The following is a 20,797-nucleotide window of genomic DNA, read 5'->3' as shown; positions in this document are numbered from 1 at the left end:
ACCCCGCAAGGACCGATATGACAGTAGTCACCTCGGTCTGGTCAGGCGCCAACCCAACGCCATACCACATCAACGAGACAACACCGCACATCGGTGGCAATGGGTACAAAACCCACCATCCGAATATGGACCGACAGGACGCGCGTACGATCCCACCCACTATAGGATGAGATCCATGACAAGGGCCTCTACCTAGAGACCTCCCTGGCTCATAGAGTGCCCCGACCCCAACGATCAGGGTCGTGGCCCTTAGCCTCATGAAGCGACTAGGTGAACGATGACCAAGGGTGGCTACCTACTATGGGTATGATGCCCCGGGGAACCTGGAGAAAACGGTGAAGACCATGAAGGATACCACATTACATAGGGCAGCTGACGAACTATCACCATGGCTACAGTGCTGCCATAGCCAGCATAGTAGCACCACGTCAGACCCTGCCGTGATGTGGCCACAAGACCATGATGACAGCCATGCCTAGGCAAGCATCAGAAGACGGCGTAGCTTGCAAGCCAAGTTAGCTAGGACCTCCCTTAGTCTCTCAACGCTTCTCTTTGTAACGAGCCCTAGCCCCGAACTCTATATAAGGGCGGCCAGGGCCCCCATCTCAGGGGATCTTCACATTCTTTATCCTCTACAATTCCATCCATAGCAGTAGGGCTCCTGGAGCTTCTCTTCGAGCTGCCCCTCATCTAGCATAGGTTCTACCACCTCTTCCACCATTCTTGCACCCCCCATTGTAAGAACTTTAGAGCATTCAAGCGAGGAACACACACTTGATCTTATCTGAGACTGGACGTAGGGCTCCGACCTGAACCAGTATAAATCCTTGTGTCTATTGGAGGCTACCATCGTCTTTCTAGAGCAGCGCAGCAATCGTATAAATTTACTAGTCCGGTTTATGAAACACCGACACTACCTCTCCTGCCTATATAAAGGAGGGTAGGGACCTCGGGCCCAGGATCCATCTTCCACCATTCCAATCTACTACATAGTAGGAGCAACAACCCCTGTAATTGAGCATATGAATACAAGAGCAGCTGCACCACTAGAGTAGGGATTAGCATGCACCATGGCTCGAACCAATATAAGCTCATACTAGAGCTCATAGTGGAGGTCGAACTTAACTGATGCAGCCTTACAAACGGACATATAGGCCATGACGGTACTTACAGGCAAGCCGGAGGTTGGCTGGATCGATGCAGCCCTGCTTGTTGAAGAACTCGCCGAGATCTACACTACTTCTACTCCTAAGGGTGGGCGTAAAGCCAAAAAAAGTAATTTGTATTGATTGATTGGATGTCCTTTACAATAGCCGGGGTCCAATATTTATACCTAGAACCTAAGCATGAATCATACTCAAATACGATGTATTACAAACTTTGGTATAAGAGAAAACATTCCTAACTTAAGATAACTTGTGATGTAGACTAGGCCCGATCTTCCGAAAGGTATGATAGCGTCGATTGGTGGAGACTCGACGTTCATGATCTAGGCTTCGAACTAAGACTGATTCAGACCCCCGCAACCATTACACCACTGCTCCGTTGGTTATCAACCACGCGAACGCGATTGACCTCACCGAGAAGGCTTTCCTGCAAGCGAATCGAGAACACAAGCAAGAACGGGATGAACGCAATCTGAAATTGCAAATAAATATGAGGCTTATGATAACAAGAAGGAGTTCAAGTCTTTATTCGAAAGGACTAATCGCCACAGGCGAACAAGATCAAGAACTGGGGCCCTGGTTCATAGCAAGCAGCCTTTGTGGCACAGTTGCAGCAAAATGATGTCTGTTTTACGAGGAAATCAAGAACTAAACAAAACCCAAACCCTAAAGAGAGCGACGGCTGCTATTTATAGAGTCTTGGGCGTCACCCCCTAGATGCGCCCTCTAAAGGGCCCAAACACGATACACAGTCCAACGGACCAAAAGACGGTGTTGCATCACCCTGGCAGATTCTGGATGCTGACTTGTTTCGACGATTCCCGTTGATTCCGAAGGTATTTTGATGTGAGACCACTTGGATTGGCTTCCTTATCAAATTAGCTTTCCAACCATATGTGGATCATCGAAAACGGAGTCCGGATGCGTCCTGGGTGACCAGTTTAAGGCAGACTGGTCCTGGAGGCCGAGGCAGACTCGAACTTGAGTTGCTTTGGGCCTACACCTCGGGGATTCGAACCGAATTAGCCTTGGACCTCCTTCTTGACTTAGACACCCTTGCTGGACTCCTACCCCTCCATACCATGCGCCAAACATGGTCATATGTATGGGTGTCATGTCCTCATTAACTTGGACCCTAATCTTTCACTTTTTGTAGAGTCCGACATATCTTTCCCGACGCCAACCGTAGCTTATTGATGTTATCTGCTGACGTTACCTGAAGAGAGCTGATCCTAGTGCCACATCTGAACCAATTGATATCGATCCTTATGCAATCAATTCTTTGATGACACAATCTTGGAAGCTTCGAGTTCCATCGTTCTTCTTCCCAAATTTTGGTGTAAATACATGCCCCCCAATTTTGCGATAAAAATGATTTTATTCCAAAATTCCTTTTTACCTGTTCACCATGTCGCAATCGTTTATTCTGAGATATACGTGTGACTCTTGATATTCTCAGCCCAAATTTTATATAATACCCCAACAGCATCATTTCCAATTCATTCAGCCCATCTACTTTCCCCTTTTTCTTCGAGCAAATCGTAACAGCCGACGCCGCCATCGCTAAGGCCTCAACACTAGCCAATCCACTGCTCTATCAAACTGTTATTCAACCAACCTTCCTCAGATTCGAACCTATTTTGGCTACAATGACGACCAGCGACCACGTCCCTGAGGTATGATTTCAAGCTCCCGTTTTCTAAGTATCAGTTGTTACCCTGCACTTCCCTTCTTCTCAAATTTATTTTATCGGGTTCCTAGGAAATGAGGAACGAAATTTTGATTCCATCGGCTGTTGCTCCCAATGTCTATTTTCTTAGGCCTATGGGTGATCCTGATCCATCTAACTATATCTGTCAAGAAACCAACCGAAACCCCTTCAAACAATCTGTAGTGGATTTGTCCTCCTGGAACACCAAAACTCTCTTTAGAAACTGGCCCAAAATGCCTAGGGGGTGGAGAGATTGGTTCCGTAGGGTAACGGGGAAAAAGGCTGGTGATTAGGAGATTTATGACTTGAATCAATGCTTGACACTCTCATTGTCTGAAATGGAGATGAATGATTCACTTCTGATTTCTGCATCTTATTTTTGGTCTAACACCCTAAATGCTTTTGTTTTTGGTCATGGCCCAATGACCATCACTTTGGCCGATGTTTATATGTTGACCAGCCTTAGAATAACAGGATCAATGCAACCTTATGACTTCTTAAGTGCCGGATCCAATAAATTAGCCAAAATATCAGACTGCACATGATGGGCAAGCTACATTCTGAACCATATTGGAGACGGATCAACTGTTAGCGAAAGGGAATATGTGGCTTTCCTGAACATGTGGTTAGAAAGATTCATTTTTTGTGGGTCATCTAGTGGTCCGACTTACAATCATAAACTCATGGCAGAGCATCTCATAGTAGGCATCGAAATTCCTCTTGGCAAATATCTGTTGGGATCAGCTTACCATTGGATCCATCAGCTGGCCGCTCAGCTGCTGAAGAATGAAGCGGTGCACACCATCACCGGCCCTTGGTGGCTAATACAAATGTGGTTAAACTTGTACATGCATAAGATTGTAAGGCCAAATCTTCAGAATTTGAGCTTTCCCTCCTCCAACTTTGATGAGGAATACAGAGGCAAAGAAGGAAGAACCCGTCAGGGTATGAACTATGGTGAAGCCGCATCGGCCATAACAATTGTTGTCGATGTTGGCCATCTCTTCAAGAAGTTTTATAGAGGGTTTGATGCAGATATCCTGACTTGGCTACCCTATGATGAGGATGAGAACAATGAGTTGGTCTTTCCATTCAAATTTTGATTTGAATCAGGCTGCTCAAACGAAATGGCGGCTGCAATCTTCAATTCCTTCATCAAACCTTGTGTTCTTCCAACTGAATTTTGTCATGGCCGTGGCAAAATGTCCACTAGCTCCTTCCTTCTGGGCAACCTTCCAACCTATGAGTTTTACAACCCTTCTTTTGTAGCTCGTTAGTTTGGTCTTGGTCAATTACCACCTCAACTGTTCTTCAAGAATATGCTGAAGCCAAGAGAAGGTATCAGTGAAGTAATGGAAGCCTCTAGAGTCTTTCAACTAGGATCAGACCTTCCTTCCTTCTGCTTGCATGACTAGACAAGAGTCCACTTCTCTTCCAACCTTTTTGACTCATGGTGGTAAGTATGGCACTCCCATCTCTTCTGTGGGTCAGTCCATCGTAGATGCATAGCTCTAGATGGAGATTTTGCTTCTTACAATGAGGTAACTTACCATTCCCTTTTTTAGAAAAATTATTTGATAAATTCTCCTGCCAACTGTTCTAACAGACCTTTTCAGGACACCGAATTTGATCCCCCAAGCTTGGATAGGAAGGGGCATGGATAGGAAGGGGCATCTTATGGAGTATCATCCACCATGTCCAGCCTCAAGAATGGGATCAACTGCACCCACACTGAAGAAACTGATGAAAACTCAAGCTGCCTCTACCATTGTAACGTATCAATCCTCAAAACGCAAGGCAGCCCAAGGGACAACCTAGAAAACTGTTACTGGAAAAAGACTTTGCAGAACAAGACCATCAACTGTCTAGGTAAATAATTCATCTTTTCCTCAAAATGATATTCAACTTTTAATTCCCTTTCTTCATAGTTATCAATCATTGTATCCCAATCGGCTCTGGGTGCGGAACTATTGTCCTAGGCATTTAATTCAGCATCAACTGAACCTTCATCAGCTGATCCTCAAGAGGAGCCAATTTCGGTTGAATCAACCGATGCTTCTAAGACTGTAGAAGATGAGAACCCTTCCACTTCAATCCCTGATGTTGCCAAGGTTTTTTTTCAAAATTCTTGATTCTTATTCAGTTTTCACCTTTCTCTGACCATTTACCATGCCAGACATTCCCTGAAGAAACATTTATGCAAGGGCAGGAGTCTGGTAGTCTACCCATTGAAGGTGATCCTATTTATGTTGACACCCGGACTGTCGAATCTCCAGTCCATCAAATAATTGATGGTAAGAAAGTCATATGCTTAGTTTATGTCTCTACAACAAATAGGAACTAAAAATCTTTCTCGATGTCTGTAGATAGCAATGTTGAGAGTTTAGAGCCGATTCAACCAGATACCATTGGTGCATCATCAGTCGTTCCTCCTTCTCAGATAGAAGCTATCCTAGAAAAGGTACCATATTTACTTCATCATTTATCTTATTATCAACTGATTCAATCATCTTAACAAGATTTTCTTATATATAAGTACTTCATCTTCTAGCTCTGAGCTACTCTTTTAATCTTGAAGAGTATCTAGATGAAGATAAAATTAGCTCATCAGCCACCTCTTCTAAAGAAGCTTTATCAGAGGAGACCAGAAATTGGCTAAGGAATATATTGCCAATGCTTGAGAAGAATACAACTGATTTAGTCCAAGATGCGGATTCAATGCAAAGAGTCTTCTTGGCCTTTAAGGATAATTCATCCCTAGTTCTTACCAAAGTCTTGTAACCTTTGTCTATCATCGAAGATCAAGCCCCAAAGGTGAAAAAGGCTCAGAGGAACTTGTCTAACCATGAAGCTTTATTGGCCAAGAAGAACTCCAACAGGCAAGAGGCCAAAGAGCTGACACAACTGATCGATGACTTGAAGAACTCCCTCAGGATCAATCCAGAGCTGACCCAACTGGAAAATAGGCATGCAAAACTTGAGAAGGAACTGGAGAACATGAAGGCTACCATCGATCGCCATAAGTCCAACCTAGCTCAGATACCCAATGCCATTAAGCAGAAGAAATAGGAACTACTGATCAAGGTTAGAGAAGGCAGGGCCATCTGCATCAGCCTTGAAGATATTCCTGGATCAGCCGAAGAAGACAAGCAACAAATCGTAGAAGTTGATGCTATCCGGCTAGAAGCATTGAAAGCAATCTAGGATTTTCTAAACTTGTAATCTGCATATCAATATGTATTTTGTGTAGAACCAGTGATAATCATATATTCTGTTGCCTTATTATATTTCCTATCTCGGCTAAAGAGCCGATTTGAAAATAGCCGATTCCAGACTTCTAACCTTAATCCGATTAAGTCTGAAAACATGGCCTTTATCAAGAAAACACCTCAATCTTCTGTCCTCAATCATCAACGCCGCATTCTCTTCAGCATTAGTGAGGTGGTGCTACGCCTCCTATTAATTGTAGTTGCCTTTTGCACATCCCGAGACATCCACCACCTCGCTTCATGGCTACAAATACCAGCCTAGTGCCCCGGCCTCTAACACATCTATACTCGCAACTGCTCCTGTTTGTTTGCACTTCTCCACCTTTACAAACCCTATAGCGGTTTCCCTCCTCCTTTCTGTAGATCCAATCAATCCTATGGCTGGTGAGGACAACCGAGGCAAGCGTGCAGTGGAGGAGGTTCCGGAGGAGAACCTGCCGATGAGCAAGCACCTTCGTCGTATGAGGTGAGATCGATATCTTCTGCTCATGGCAATAAACTTTTCTAACTTATTTATAGGTTTGTCTTGAATGACAGCCTTCGTCCTCTTCCCCCAGGGCCGGTGAGCCCTCTAATGCCGTATCTAACGCTGCCTCCACGCCAGACTCATCATCGGACTCCTCCGATTCCTACAATGGCGACGACGCCTGGTGTTTCCTCCGAGAGTGGAGGGCAGCCCAGGACCGTTATTCTGAGGCTACTCGGGAAAATGGATAGCTTGAGATCCGCCTCAGGGTCTCTCAAGCAGCCTTTCACGCCACCGAGGAAGAGGCCAGCGCCGCTCGGGCGTGGCTGGCCGAATCCGATGCCATGGTGGTGGGTAAGATGGACTCCAAGAACATCTTTACTTTGATTTCTACTATCTTTATCTTGATAGTTCTTTTATTTCTGTGATCGCTAGCCCTGATGGTGCAGTTGGAGTCCCTCCAACTGGCGGCGAATGTGGCTATGATGGTCGTCAACGCCTGGGGCCCCCTCATCAATGCCCGCCTCCACGACGTCTTAGTCCGTGTCTAGGAGATCGCCCTTCATGGTGTTCGTCAAGGCGCATCGGTGGCGCTGGTCGTGGCGCAAGTCCAGACTAGGTACGTACTCCATACCATGGAGATCGGTTTCTCGATGGGCGATGGCCCCGAGGAGCATGAAGAGTTGATCGAGGAGTTCATCGATGCAGCGGAGGCCATCGTGGACATCACATCCGCTCAGGATGTGATAAACAATGTTTTTGATTAGTTTATATTTAGGACAAACTAATCATTAAAGTCTCTATTTTTTCCATGATCATATCTCAGCGTACTTCTGCAATGTCTTTGTATACATCATGATTGGTTCTGTGTTTGTTTTTGCTCTGTAGGCGATACATCTCGTATCAGCTTTTCCCTTTTTTGGGTTAATTTTGAGCTAAAGGCGATACCCTTCTGGTACCGGCTATTAGAGTCGATGACTGAACAAATCAGCTGTCAAGTATTGATCCAACCGCTAGGATGATATTCCTTCAAACATTTTTCATCGATCGCTTCTTGATAGCTTGCACCAGAACTTTTTAGACCAAAGATTAAACAATTGACCGATCTAGGCTAGGCATCTCATTAAGCAAAACAATCTTTCAATTTCCTTTAATAAATCTATCAACTCTGGCTTGTACTCAGGATTCAACTTAGCGCTCATATATGTTGGCCTAGGCCTATCTCTAGGCCGATGTCTATTTCCTTTAATTCACCGGCCGACATGAAGCCATGCCCTAGCTTACCACCTGTACCATCTATCGAATTATTCATCAAAATAAACTCTTAGAGATGATTGCTTCGATCAGCTATTGACTTTCATCATTGATCTTAATGAAGCCTCCTTCCCATAGCTTGCTAGAAAAACATTCGAAGTCTTCTAGCTCCTAATACATTGGATCAGCTGTTGCGACACTTGCAGAATCATCAGCGTAAACCAGTTCAACATAATCTCCATGCCATTGAATCAAGCATTGATGCATAGTCGATGGTACACAACAATTTGCATGAATCCAATCGTGACCAAGGAGTAAACTATATGACCCCTTTCCATCAATGACAAAGGACGTGGTGAGCAAAGTTTTACTTCCGATTGTCAATTCGACGTTCATTGCCCCCCAGATCTTGGATGCATTACCCCTAAAATCCTTAAGCATCATGTTGGTCTCAATCAAATCTCTTGGTCCCTTGCCAAGTTTACGAAAAGTGGTGTAAGGCATAAGATTGACAGAAGCACCTCCATCCACCAATATCTTGCTCATCGGCTTCCCATCAACAAAACCTTTTACATATAAAACCTTTAAGTGTCGATGCTTGACTGCCTTATCAAATATAGCATGCTATATCATTGTCAACTTGGCAACTATCTCCTCATACTCTAATTCATCAAAATCTAAATATACTTCTTGATCTGCTGGAGCCCTGAATTCTAACGGCAACAGAAAAGCCATTTGAATATTAGCCAATGGTTGACCCATATCGGTTGTTTGTTTAGCACGCCACACTTGAGGTCTATCAGATGTCTAAGCCTATTCTAGCTCTCTGTTCCTTAGGCGTTGCACCCTTCTTTTCTGGCTTCTTATCAAACCTCCTGGACATCATTGCCCTTCCTGCCAAACATATTCTTCTTCATTATCTTCTTCTTCATAATCAGCCTAGTTTTGATCAACAACTCACTTTCCTAGCCGATCATGAACACTTCTACTTTTTAAGCGCCGATCCATATTATGATGATACTCATCTTAAGCATGGATAGACCGGTGGTTGGCTTGAGATTGCCTAAACTCCCAATATTCCTCACTGCACTCTGGGCAATTATTTCTAGTAGGCAATTTCAAACCTTCATTCCAACAATGTCTGAAGAAAGGACAATTTCAATGTGATTCAGCTTGCTTTCTTTTATATCTCTCTTTCTCTTGTTGACGCTGGTATTCTTTCTCTTCTAACCAACGCTGATAATCTTTTTCCTTCTGCCGCTGCCATTTATTCAACAAAATTCGAGATGTAACATGCGGCCTTGTCGCCCCATCCCTTGATGTCTCTCCCTACTCATATCGACTCTTCTGTTGGTCACGATGCCTTTTAGTCTCTTTATATTCACCAACCGATATTTGCATCTTTGGGTCGATGGTTCCAGTTTCTTTGGCCCTAGTTGATGTTAGAAGTTTAGTCTTCCTTTTGAGCAACCTAGCATCAACCATGTTCTGATCTCTTGGGAAAGGATTATCATCAACTTTCATCTTCCGAGTCCGAGGTGTATCGAATTTGAGCTTCCCTTACTGAATAGCCTTCTGTATTTATTGCCAGAAAATTCTGCACTCATTAGTAGAATGAGAAGCAGCGTTATGAAACTTGCAGAACCTCTTATTCTTCAACTGATCAGGAGGCGATTGGCGAGCAACTTGATCTATCCCTTCTTAAGCTAGAAATCGAAGAGCTTGTCTGATTTTGTGACGTCGAAATCATAGCTCTCTTCAACTCCACTTCTCCAAGGATTTGGTACCATTACTGTCTTCTTACCCTAATTCCATTCAGCCACGACAACCCCTTCTTCTTCGTCGTCCTCATAGCCGTCATCGACTGGATATGGATTATAGGTTTCGGCAATTGCGGCACTTTTTTGGAATTGGGTATCTCTGCGCATGTTCTTCAATTGGCTATTGAGCGCTGCCACTCATTGAGCCAACTGACTTAAATTGTCAAACTCTTGCCCAAGCAGCTTCTCTCTCCACGTTGGCAACATTCCTTGAACGGCCAAAGCAGCTTGCTGATCATTAGTTAGATTCAATGAGAAGCACAAATTTTTGGTCTCTCGGAATCTCTGAAGAAACTCGGTGCCCGATTCATTAGTTCTCTACCTTATGGTCGTCAAATCAGTAATTTTCTTTTCTCCTGTCCTAGTATAAAAATATGTATGAAACTTCTTCTCTAGGTTAGCCCAATTGGTAATGGAATTGGCTGGTAATGATGAAAATAAAGTGAAGGCTGGTCCTGACAAGGACAAGGAGAAGAAACGAACTCGATGGGCCTCTTCAATGGATGCTTCACCCAACTATGTAAGATAACAACTGATATATTCTATTGTGCTTGTGCTATCTTGGCCAGTGAACTTAGCAAACTCCGGGAGCCTGTAATTTATAGAAAGAGCGAACAAATCATACCACTCTGGATATGGGCGTTTGTACGAGAAGGTCTGCCCTTTTGGCTTCAAACCGAACTGATTCTTCATCATCTCGATCACTCTAAGCAGCAAATCATCAGCACTTGAATATGGATTTCTCTACAATTGTTGACCCATCTGTGGATTAAAATTTCAGGTACATTGATACCCCGGATTTGGAATTATATGAAGGGTATTATAATATGTGCCATAATGATACCCTTGTGGAATCTCTATCTGCTGGGTCCTTTGGTGGTTTGCGGCTTGAAGTCTCTGATTGTAAATGATGGGATCTGTGTCTCTACGAAATCTTTTGAACTGATGGTGCTATTTTTTGAGCCGATGGCGGTATCCCTGCTGTGCCAAAATTAACCATTTAATTCTGAACTTGCCCCATTGGTTGTTGCACATGCTGCACTGACGATCTAGGATTATACTGTATCTGATTTGTAGTAGCACCCTGAACTTGCTCAGATGAGCTTTGAACTGCCTGGACGTCATCATTACCAGCTGGTGCTGCTTCTTGATGGCTAGTGCCGGCTTGATTAGTCCCCTGAGTCGATGGATGTGGAATATTGTAGTAAATCCGTCCAACCTGATCAATTGGATATTCATGAAACACCTCCTTCATGGTGTTGTGGAATGTGTTCAAGAAAACTATATTATAGTTCAAAATGGCATCATGAACAGATTTGTTTACAGCCTCTATGAAGAAACACCTATCTTTAGCTTCGTCCGTATCTGACTGCCCATGCAACAAAACTCTTGGTAGTAGATATTTCTGAACAACTTTATTGTCACATGTCTTGGTATAGAACAACAAACACTTGTTCTTAAATTCTTCTATAGCTTTACTGATAACATCTTTATCCTCATCAGGTAAGTCTTCATAAGGCACCATAAGGATGTCACTGTTGTTGTAAGCTGCCATCAGACGATTGTGGTGTCCCACCGGGCGTGCCAGAACGTGTGTCGGCACAAAAACATGTCAATGCGCCTGGCACACAGTAAGTCAGAAGGATCTACTTGATGGAGTAAGGCTGGAGATCCGCTTGGCTTCAACGTAGGGCTAGCCGATCCTATGAATTCCTTCCGAAGGCGTGCTAATCAATTTGACCTGTAATGGATAAGAAGAGAAAGTTTATTAGTAATTTAAGGTGGAACATGCCGGTTTTACCAAAATAGTTCCAAGTGTGCCGCTACAAGAGCAGCCAGAAGGGAAAATCGACTAAATAGCCGATACACAAAGAAATCGATAGTTTACGGACTGTATTGCTCATGGGTTGCGATTGATTTTATGATGATAAGTACAATGCACGCAGATATAAGTAAAATCATCAACTAGGTGGAAATTACCGATGTAAAGCATTGAGCTAATGAATCTAACGAGAATGATATAACATATAAACAAATCGACTATCTAGTACAAACGGGTCTACAAACGCTCTGAATCTAATCTGTTACCACCAACAGTGAGGTTCGACCGGATCGATGGCAGCTATGATGATAGTAACAAACGAAACCGAAGAATCCATAAAATCGTCTATACATTGATAGGTTTTCTGTAAGACATGCTATATCTATGAAAGCACGGGCGAATCGGCTGAAATAGCCGATTCGAGTAGAAAAGGCGTCATAGCATATGAACAATCAACTATTCAATATGAGCAGACCTATAAACTCCTCAAATCTAACATATTATCTTTAACAGTGGGGTTCGACCGGATCGATGATAGCCATAATAAAGATAACAGATTAAACCTTTAAAGAAAACGGATCTATTCACATTTAATAGGGTCATAAAAACATGCTATGAACGTTAAAGTGCGGACGATCGGCTATTTAGCCGATGCAGGCATAGCAAACAGTCAAGGTCACGCCTGATCGAAAACAAATCTACTAACTAGCATCCTTCGATTTAAAGTGCCATCAGTGGGGATCAATCGGATCGTTATAGCCATAATAGCGAACTATAGACCAGATTTAACTAGCCAGCAAATCTCCTCAAGATCAGACATGCCTTAACCACGTACTATGCACGATCAAGATTGAAGTAGAACAGCCAATGAAACTAATCCATCGTTTAAAGTAAGAACCGTTGCAATGTAACAAGATAAATGATGGGTTAAAAGGATGTGAGGCTCATCTAGATCGATCTTGATCGAGCAGGTTGATATTGCTAAAAACTAATGACAGTAAGAACATCAGCAAGATTGGTAACTTAATGAATCTACCTGAAGGATGCCACTCTTAGGCAGAGCTGATAACTTGACCTTAATCTAATTTGAGCAGTGGAGGTCGAACTTAATCGATGCATCCGTACTTGAACTAGATAAGGATCGATAACTAGCTTATACAAGAGCTCGCAGTGGAGGTTGAACTTAACTGATGCAGGCTTACAAACAGAAGTATAAGCCATGACGGTACTTACAAATAAGCCGGAGGTCGGCCGGACCGATGCAGACCTGCTTGTTGAAAAACTCACCGAGATCTACACTACTCCTACTCCTAAGGGTTAGCGTAAAACTGAAAAAAAAGTAATTTGTATTGATTGATTGGATGTCCTTTACAATGGTCGGGGTCCAATATTTATACCCAGAACCTAAGCATGAATCCTACTCAAGTACGACGTATTACAAACTTTGGTATAAGAGAAAACATTCCTAACTTAGATAACTTGGACCCTAATCTTTCCCTTTTTGTAGAGTCCGACATGTCTTTCCCGACGCCAACCGTAGCTTATTGATGTTATCTGCTGACGTCACCCGAAGAGAGCCGATCCTAATACTGCATCTGAACCAGTTGACATCGATCTTTATGCAATCGATTCTTTGTTGACACAATCTTGGAAGCTTCGAGCTCTCGCGTTCTTCTTCCCAAATTTTGGTATAAACAAGAACCTTAACTAAGCAAGATATATAATCAAAGTAAATATACCATGTAGATAAGAATATGATATATTATAGCGAAGTCTCGCAAGATATGAAAGTGAAGACACAAGGGCTTTACCGAGCCTTTGAGACTAGATTCGGAACTTGAGCATGAGCCCGACTCAACTCTAACTCCCGAGCTACTAATCTACTACATTGGAGAGATCTAGACTTATTCCTCCTAGAGTCTTTGTGGTTCTCTTCTGTAGGGGGTCTATGGTCCTTTTACAGGGGGCACTCGGTACCCTGTGGGCCCATGAAACCATGGCACAGCTCCATCTCGACTCATTAGAAACCCACCTTGATGCATGGTGGAGATTGATCCTTGGAGGCGGTGGAGAATGCCCGTATCGCGGCGAGGCAAGATGTGAGGCCAAAGGATCAGCCAACCTAGGGAGGGGGTCGGTCGACCCCCTGGTCTCCTCTACCGTCGATCTTTGTTGGTAACTCTTAGACGGTGGATTGAAGCCCAGTGGAGCCAGTTTCGTTGCGGATAAACTTGATTTGTTGAGATAGCAAGGCCCACTTGGTCCATTTTCTGGATAAACCCTCCTGCATTCACATAATCACCAAAACTTATGGAAATACTTAGTTTAAACCACTACAATGTTGGCCATTAATTTTAAGGATAAATGCAGGTCATATTGACGGTTTATGATTGACGTTAACGACCATCGACAATTTCATAGTATCATATGATGGTCAATAATATTGACATCATTGGTGATGAACACATATTAATAGCACGTAGTAATCTAAAGGCAAAGTTTGAGATAGAAGATATAGACTAAACCAAAATTACAGTTTGTGTTTATGATCCAAGCATATTGTCTCAGGATTTTATACAAAAGCTATATATATATATATCCAAATCATAAGTGATTCAATATGAAGGTATCCTATGGTTGTTTCTACCTCATGATAGAGGAAAATTGTTTTAAGCCATAGTGATTGAGATGAGATATTGGGACATGTGGTCCATTATTTCTATGCTGTTCATGCGCCGGTCGGATATTATTTTGCAGTGATTTGCTATCTAGTAGCGGCGCTACTCCTACCAATTAAATGTTGATGGATTAGAGTTAAGAATATCTTTTGTTATCTCAAATAGCAATGTGATCTTGGTGTAATCCAGATCATTGATTGGATATAATGATTCTGGTTATCTATAAGATCCTCAAATTCCAGATCATTGAAAGGCTTTGCATGGATATGGAAAGACCATTTTGTGATAGTCTTTAAATAGACATTTAATGGTCAATTCCATTAACCATTCTGATATTGTATTTTACAAGGCTTCACACGAATGTGTATAGGTTGGCAGAATGATATATCACATACTAAAGTTATGTGGTGTTGATTCTATTAAATCAATGGTCATTATCGATATAGGTAATGCAACTTGTGTTGTGTAGATGGAGACAAGTTATACTTAATGCAATATTTTTGCACTAAGATGGTTCTGTTCCATAGATAATATGGGCATATGAACATTTGCAAACTAAGTATTGTAATAATCTTGCAGAGATATTCACTGAGTCTACCATACTCCACATTTTTTATGTATTGAGTGCATTGGTATGATTTACTTTGACATTTGCAAGTATCAGGGGGAGAGTCTATCTGATTAATAACTTGTTGCAAACATCATATTGCACTCTTTTTTGTACGAGTTTTCCCTTTGGGTTTCTTATATAAAGTTTTCAATGAGGCAATATCAACACAAGGTAATTCATACCATCCATTTTCCCCACATGGGTTTTTAGTGGATGATATTGGAATATAAGATGTATTGTACTCTTTTCTTTATGGAAGTTTTTCCTTTTGAGTTTCTCATATAAAGTTTTTGATGAGGCAATATCAACATAAATTTATATGCTTGTCGTCTATTTTTTCCCACTAGGGTTTTTGGAAGATGATATTTGACGCATATTGACCATATGGTCAAAGTGTTTCTAGACTAAGGCTTTGGGTTTGTTTCAAAGGGTCTAATAACATTGGTGATTGTATATCATGGTGTTTCTCCTTATTTTTTCCATTGGGTTTTAAGGAGTTTTGTCTGGTATGCCGATATTACTTTGGTTTTCCCATAAGGTTTTTCAAAGATTCATAATAATGTATAATAGATGAACAGTGAAGACTACAAGGAGCTAATTGATAAGGGGGAGTGTTGGGAATTATTATTTAATGATCAATTAGGGATTAATCCCAAAGGGTGCCTTTCACCCCCTCTCTCTTTTAGACTTGTAACTGCCTATCTGGGCTCCTGCATATATATGTACAACGTTGTACAATGGAATACATAGACAATCATTTGGCATCACTCACTTTGTCTCGCTCTCCAATTGTAACAGAGATCATACTAGGTTTTTATTATTTTTTAGAAAATAGAAAAAACACCTTTAAACCAGCCATAGCACCAAATCTATCTCTTATAAATCTAATCCCCACTACAAGTCTATGTCGATATGCAAGCTATCCACAGCATCCTCCACTAACTATCCACGTCATCTCCTATTATTAGCCATGTTATCCCACTATCATCCAACCTTTTAATTGTAAACAATTCATATCGTCTTCACTTAATTTCATTCCAAATGCTTCGTAATCCCTGTGGCATAGCGCGGGGTATCTTCTAGTTTATTCAATTTTGGTATCAATACCACACTACCGTGTATATTATGGATTGAAAAATGTACTTTACCTTTTTATATGGTAAAAAAAAAGCATATACATGCAGTGGGTGCATTTAGCATGGGGTGTGTAGCCACCTTGGCCTATACCTGGCTTCCCCCTGCATCTAGGGATCAGAAGAGACATGATAAATTTCATATTGTCTCGTCCCGTCATATATTTACTATTTCGGTTTGTCCGGTCTATTTTTGTATCTATAGAAAATTATGGTAGTGGTACTGGGATTAGGATGAGATTCATCGGGATCGACACCCGAAAAGAAACGGGGATTATTTTCTCACGTGTATTTGTGGACTCACGTTATCCCATTTTGAGATGATCCCTTTCTCATCCCGTTTTTGTTTTAGCTGGGATGAGCGGATGAGCCCACCGGGTTGTTCACTAGTTCCTTAATTTTCATTATGCGATACACTCTGCGTCAAGCTTGGTGGCCCGCCCACACTTAGTTCTTGTTTGAATGTGCATGTATTTATCTCAATCCACATGTGTTGAAGTGGATTGGAGTAGAATTAAACTAAATTCTATTTCATTCCACTTCAATACATATAGATTAGAGTAGATACACGTGCATCTAAATAATGCCTTAGATGATGTTTGGTTCAGAAAGTGTAACGCAAACAGCAATGTGATTGAAAAACAAGCGTAACATTAATAAAGTATCACATCACTTTCCAAGCAATTTTGAGGCCATGCGCCTCGCCAGTCGCAACATGCGGAGCGAAGAAGACCAGTGGCCGGCCGCAAGGAACGGGCCTGCGCCTGGTCCTGAAGATGCGGAGGAGAGGAACCGACGCACCGGTGTGCATTTATTGTGCTCCAAAGGAAGCTAGCAGCATGTTTGTTTCGACTTATTTGCTCGTATTTAACTTATAATCCACAGCTTAAATAGTATTTTTCTCTCGTACTAAACCAGTCAGCAGTATTTTTAACTATGGCTTATAAGTCAATTTAGTCCAAACGAACCGACGGTAGATTGCTAGCAATAAATGAAACAGTGTCGCTCACGTGTCCCTCGTTGACGTTGAACATGGGAATCTGGACGAGGACCATGGGGCAAGCAGTGGTCTTCGGCGAGGCGGCGGCGGGAGCGCTTGCGGTGCCCGGTGCAGCCAGAGCCCGGTGGTCACGGCCGCCACGTAGAGGCGCTGGAGGAAGAGCATCAGCGACATGGCCGCGCGCATAATGACGGACGGCAGCATCGTCATCGCCAGAGATGACAGTGAGGCCATTCGTAGAGGAGATTTTATGGTTCAGTTTCCAACACACTAATATTTTGAAAACAGTACATAAGTGTTTTATTTTCATAAAACTATATATACTCCTATAAAATTTTTATCATCTCTCTTCTTATCAATATACTACTATGTTAACATATTTAATGTCTATAGAACCCTATAAAACTTCTATTGAGATTGGGCTGATGCGGCTGCTTCCACAGCACCCAACAACCCGATCGAGCCTCCTCATGACTCTGCCTTATTATTAGCTACAGCTTGGAGCTTGCTCGCCGATTAATAACCAAGAACAATCGGCGGCGTGTGTAGGCAATAGGCATGGATCCGATTGCAGGGTGCACGTACGTGTATACTGTGGAGTGAAGAGGTCTGTCCGTGTATTTTATCGTCCCGTTTGCTTGACTTATAAGTCGTATTTTTTCAGTCAACGAATAATATTTTTTTTTCACAACAAATCAACTAACAGTATTTTTAGCCATGGCTTATCAGTCAAGCGAACATGGCATATATTTATATACAAACAAATCCTGGACTCTACTAGACCAAAAAACACATACGGTAGTGTATAAAATAAATAAATATACGACTACTTAATTTTGACATGTACAGTAGTTTGTGTTAAGTGGAAACAGTAAAAGCGAGAGCGATCAATGAAATTACCGATCTCGCTTTCACCGTTTCCGCTTAACACGTTATCACCACGCATCGCCCTTCACACCACTGACACGAATAGGAGTTCGAAGGCAGGAAGGAGGGAGTTCACCGGGACTTCACCAGCGTCGCTGCATCTCAACCCAAGGTAGAAGATAGCAAACCCCATACCTTCCATGAACGCCATGGTCGACTCTATCACCAACGCCGTGGAGACCGCCATCGCTCGCGGCAACCACGCCGGAGGCCATCATCGCTTCATGCTGCAAGGCGCCGTCCGCCGTGCCCTCCGGGACATTCACGACCACCGCATTCCTCCTCGCCGCTTCCACGGCATCTGCACTGGAGGGAGCAGTGGTCGCCGTTCGTCGCCACGCCCGGAACCATCGCGGTAGTTCGCCCCCAGCGTCTGCCTGACGCATGGCCCGGCCATGTTCATCAGGCGCGTGGGGGCGTCGCCGGTGACACCGCCGATGCCGTCGACATTGCCGAGGCCACCGACGACACTGTTGCCGCCACCACCACCGCTTCCGTCGATAGCGCTCGCACTGCCATGGAACGGAGGCGGTGGCTCCATGTCCACGCGTTGTGGCGCCCCTCCGCTCCCCAACCATAGCACTGGCATGGAAGCTTGGCCGCCCAGCTTCGCCTACGACCTCGACGTCGCCCTCCCTCCGGCGCCTCCACCGACCTGCTCGCTCTCCTACGCCGACGTGGCGGCCAACCGCCACCAGGGCCTGCGCTGGAACGTCCTCCCGCACGGACACGTCGTTGGAGTCGGGTTCATCTCCTCCTCAGATGAGGAGGGGGCGGCTCCCTGCCTCTGAGCGGCCTAGGAAGGGCCGGTGGGGACAAATCCACTGTTCCTGGCTCGCAGCGACGGCCCCTGTGCTCGGAGCTCGCCGGGTATGGGAGGGGTCCGCCCTGCCGGTCGGCCTCCATGGCTGGAGTAAGGGCCTTGGCCCGAGCCCGCCATGAGAGGAGGGGGATGAGGCAGAAGAGGCAGACGACGACGAAAGGCATCAGCAAGAGCAGGAGAAGCGGTAGCAGAGGCGGCGGTAGTGGCGCACGACGGTGGCTAGACGACGGCGACGGCTGAAGGTTGGGGTGGTTAGGGTTTCCCAAACCCTAACCGCCACCCTTTTATAGGCCTGTGGAGGGGCGGCCAGGTGGGCCGAAACGGCAGCCCAGGCCCAAGTTACGGCCTGGCGCCGGCGTGTCCCTATCCTCCTTGGCTCGCTGGGCCGCGCCCTGGCTAGCTGGCTGGGCCGCGTGCCATGCTGGGCCTGTTGCTGCTCGCCTAGGCCAAAGTTGCATGTTTTATGCCTAGAAATTTTGTTTTCTTTATTATTTTTCATTTCAGCAGTAGTACAATTAATTAGCATATGGTTTAGCTAAATTAATTTTATGCAAGACATCAGTTTAACTGTATTGTTTGATGTTGCTATGTACTTGTTGTACCTTCTCATTGTATATAAATGTGGTTTAATTTTATTATATTACAATGCAATCTGTGATTCTATTATATTTTGGACTATGTTGGTGCATCCAAAAAACCCTTTTGCACCACATACATATTACACTTGTGACTTTGATTATTAAATTGGAATATATTGGTGCACCCAAACCCCCTATTTTGCACCAACATATATGTTGCATTTGTAATTTTATAATAGAATTTGGTATGTAAGTGCCCACAAACCCCTTTTTGCACCCCATATATTTTAAATTAGCGAGTGACTTAAATACAATTTAACAAAGTTATCCACAGAATTAGAATACTTTAATTACTATAGGTTTAAAATTACAATATATATCTTGATTATTTTGGTTAATTAACACAAGGTAATGCAGTCTATGGCATTGGTTGTGTTTAATTCCTTGTGAATTATCCTGCCTAGAGACCGTACCATAGCAGCGATTAAATCACCCATTATTAAGAGGTCTACATCATGTTTCTCTAAAACTTGATGATTACCTATACTGCGTTTTTACCCAAAATAATAGTTTTGGATTGTTATAAATGGTCTACATCCACGCGATGATTACCATTTTTATCATATTATTTTTCTATTACACAAGATGGTAGAGACCTAAGCAATGGTTGCGTTTAATTCACTTATGAATTATCCTGCCCAGAGACCGTGCTTAAGCAGCAATATATCAATATATTTGCCTATCATAAAGATCTACTCTTTGTCTTTGACTTAGAGACTATATGTTTGTGTATATTAAAATTTATGATGATTTGTTGTAGGGTATACACAATCTTTTTGATTACCTACAACACTCCAAAACTATGATAAGATATAAAATTTAAAAATATTGCATTTAGTATTACAACATTACCATGTTGATTTTAATTTACCATATGGTAAATTAATTAATCTATGGTTGTCCACGTAGGATCATGTCCACTAAGGAGTTCGAGAAACTTGTGTTAAATGGCAGCAATTACCCTACATGGGCTTTTGATATCAAGATAGCGCTTGCATCTCGTAATCTTTTGACTACAATTCAGGAACCCCAAACTGGAGTTGTCCTACAAGATAAGCATACCTATACTGCTTTGGCTTTGCTACGATTTTATATTCATAAGGACCTTAAATCTGAGTACCTTATGATTGAAAATCCTCGTGAGTTATGAGTCACTCTTAAGGAGCGATATGAACAGCAAAAAGAACTTATTTGGCCTCAGGCCAATCATGAATGGAACCATTTACGTCTCCAAGATTTCAAAACTATGGCATACTATAATCACGTTGTTCATAGGATTTGTTCTAAGTTAAAGTTTTGTGAGAAAGAGCCAACGGATATAGACAAGATAGAAAAAAACACTCGCTACTATGCTTCCGTCTGATAGAGTATTGCAATAGCAATACAGGGCATATAATTACCAGCTTTATTCCTAGCTTATTCATACATTGACTTAGGTAGAAAAACATGATGAACTTTTTCTGAAGAATCATCATAAGCG

The sequence above is a fragment of the Miscanthus floridulus genome, chromosome 8 (genome assembly GCF_019320115.1).
Source record: "Miscanthus floridulus cultivar M001 chromosome 8, ASM1932011v1, whole genome shotgun sequence".
In the NCBI taxonomy this organism is placed as follows: Eukaryota; Viridiplantae; Streptophyta; class Magnoliopsida; order Poales; family Poaceae; genus Miscanthus; species Miscanthus floridulus.
Note: the sequence above shows the minus strand (reverse complement) of the source record.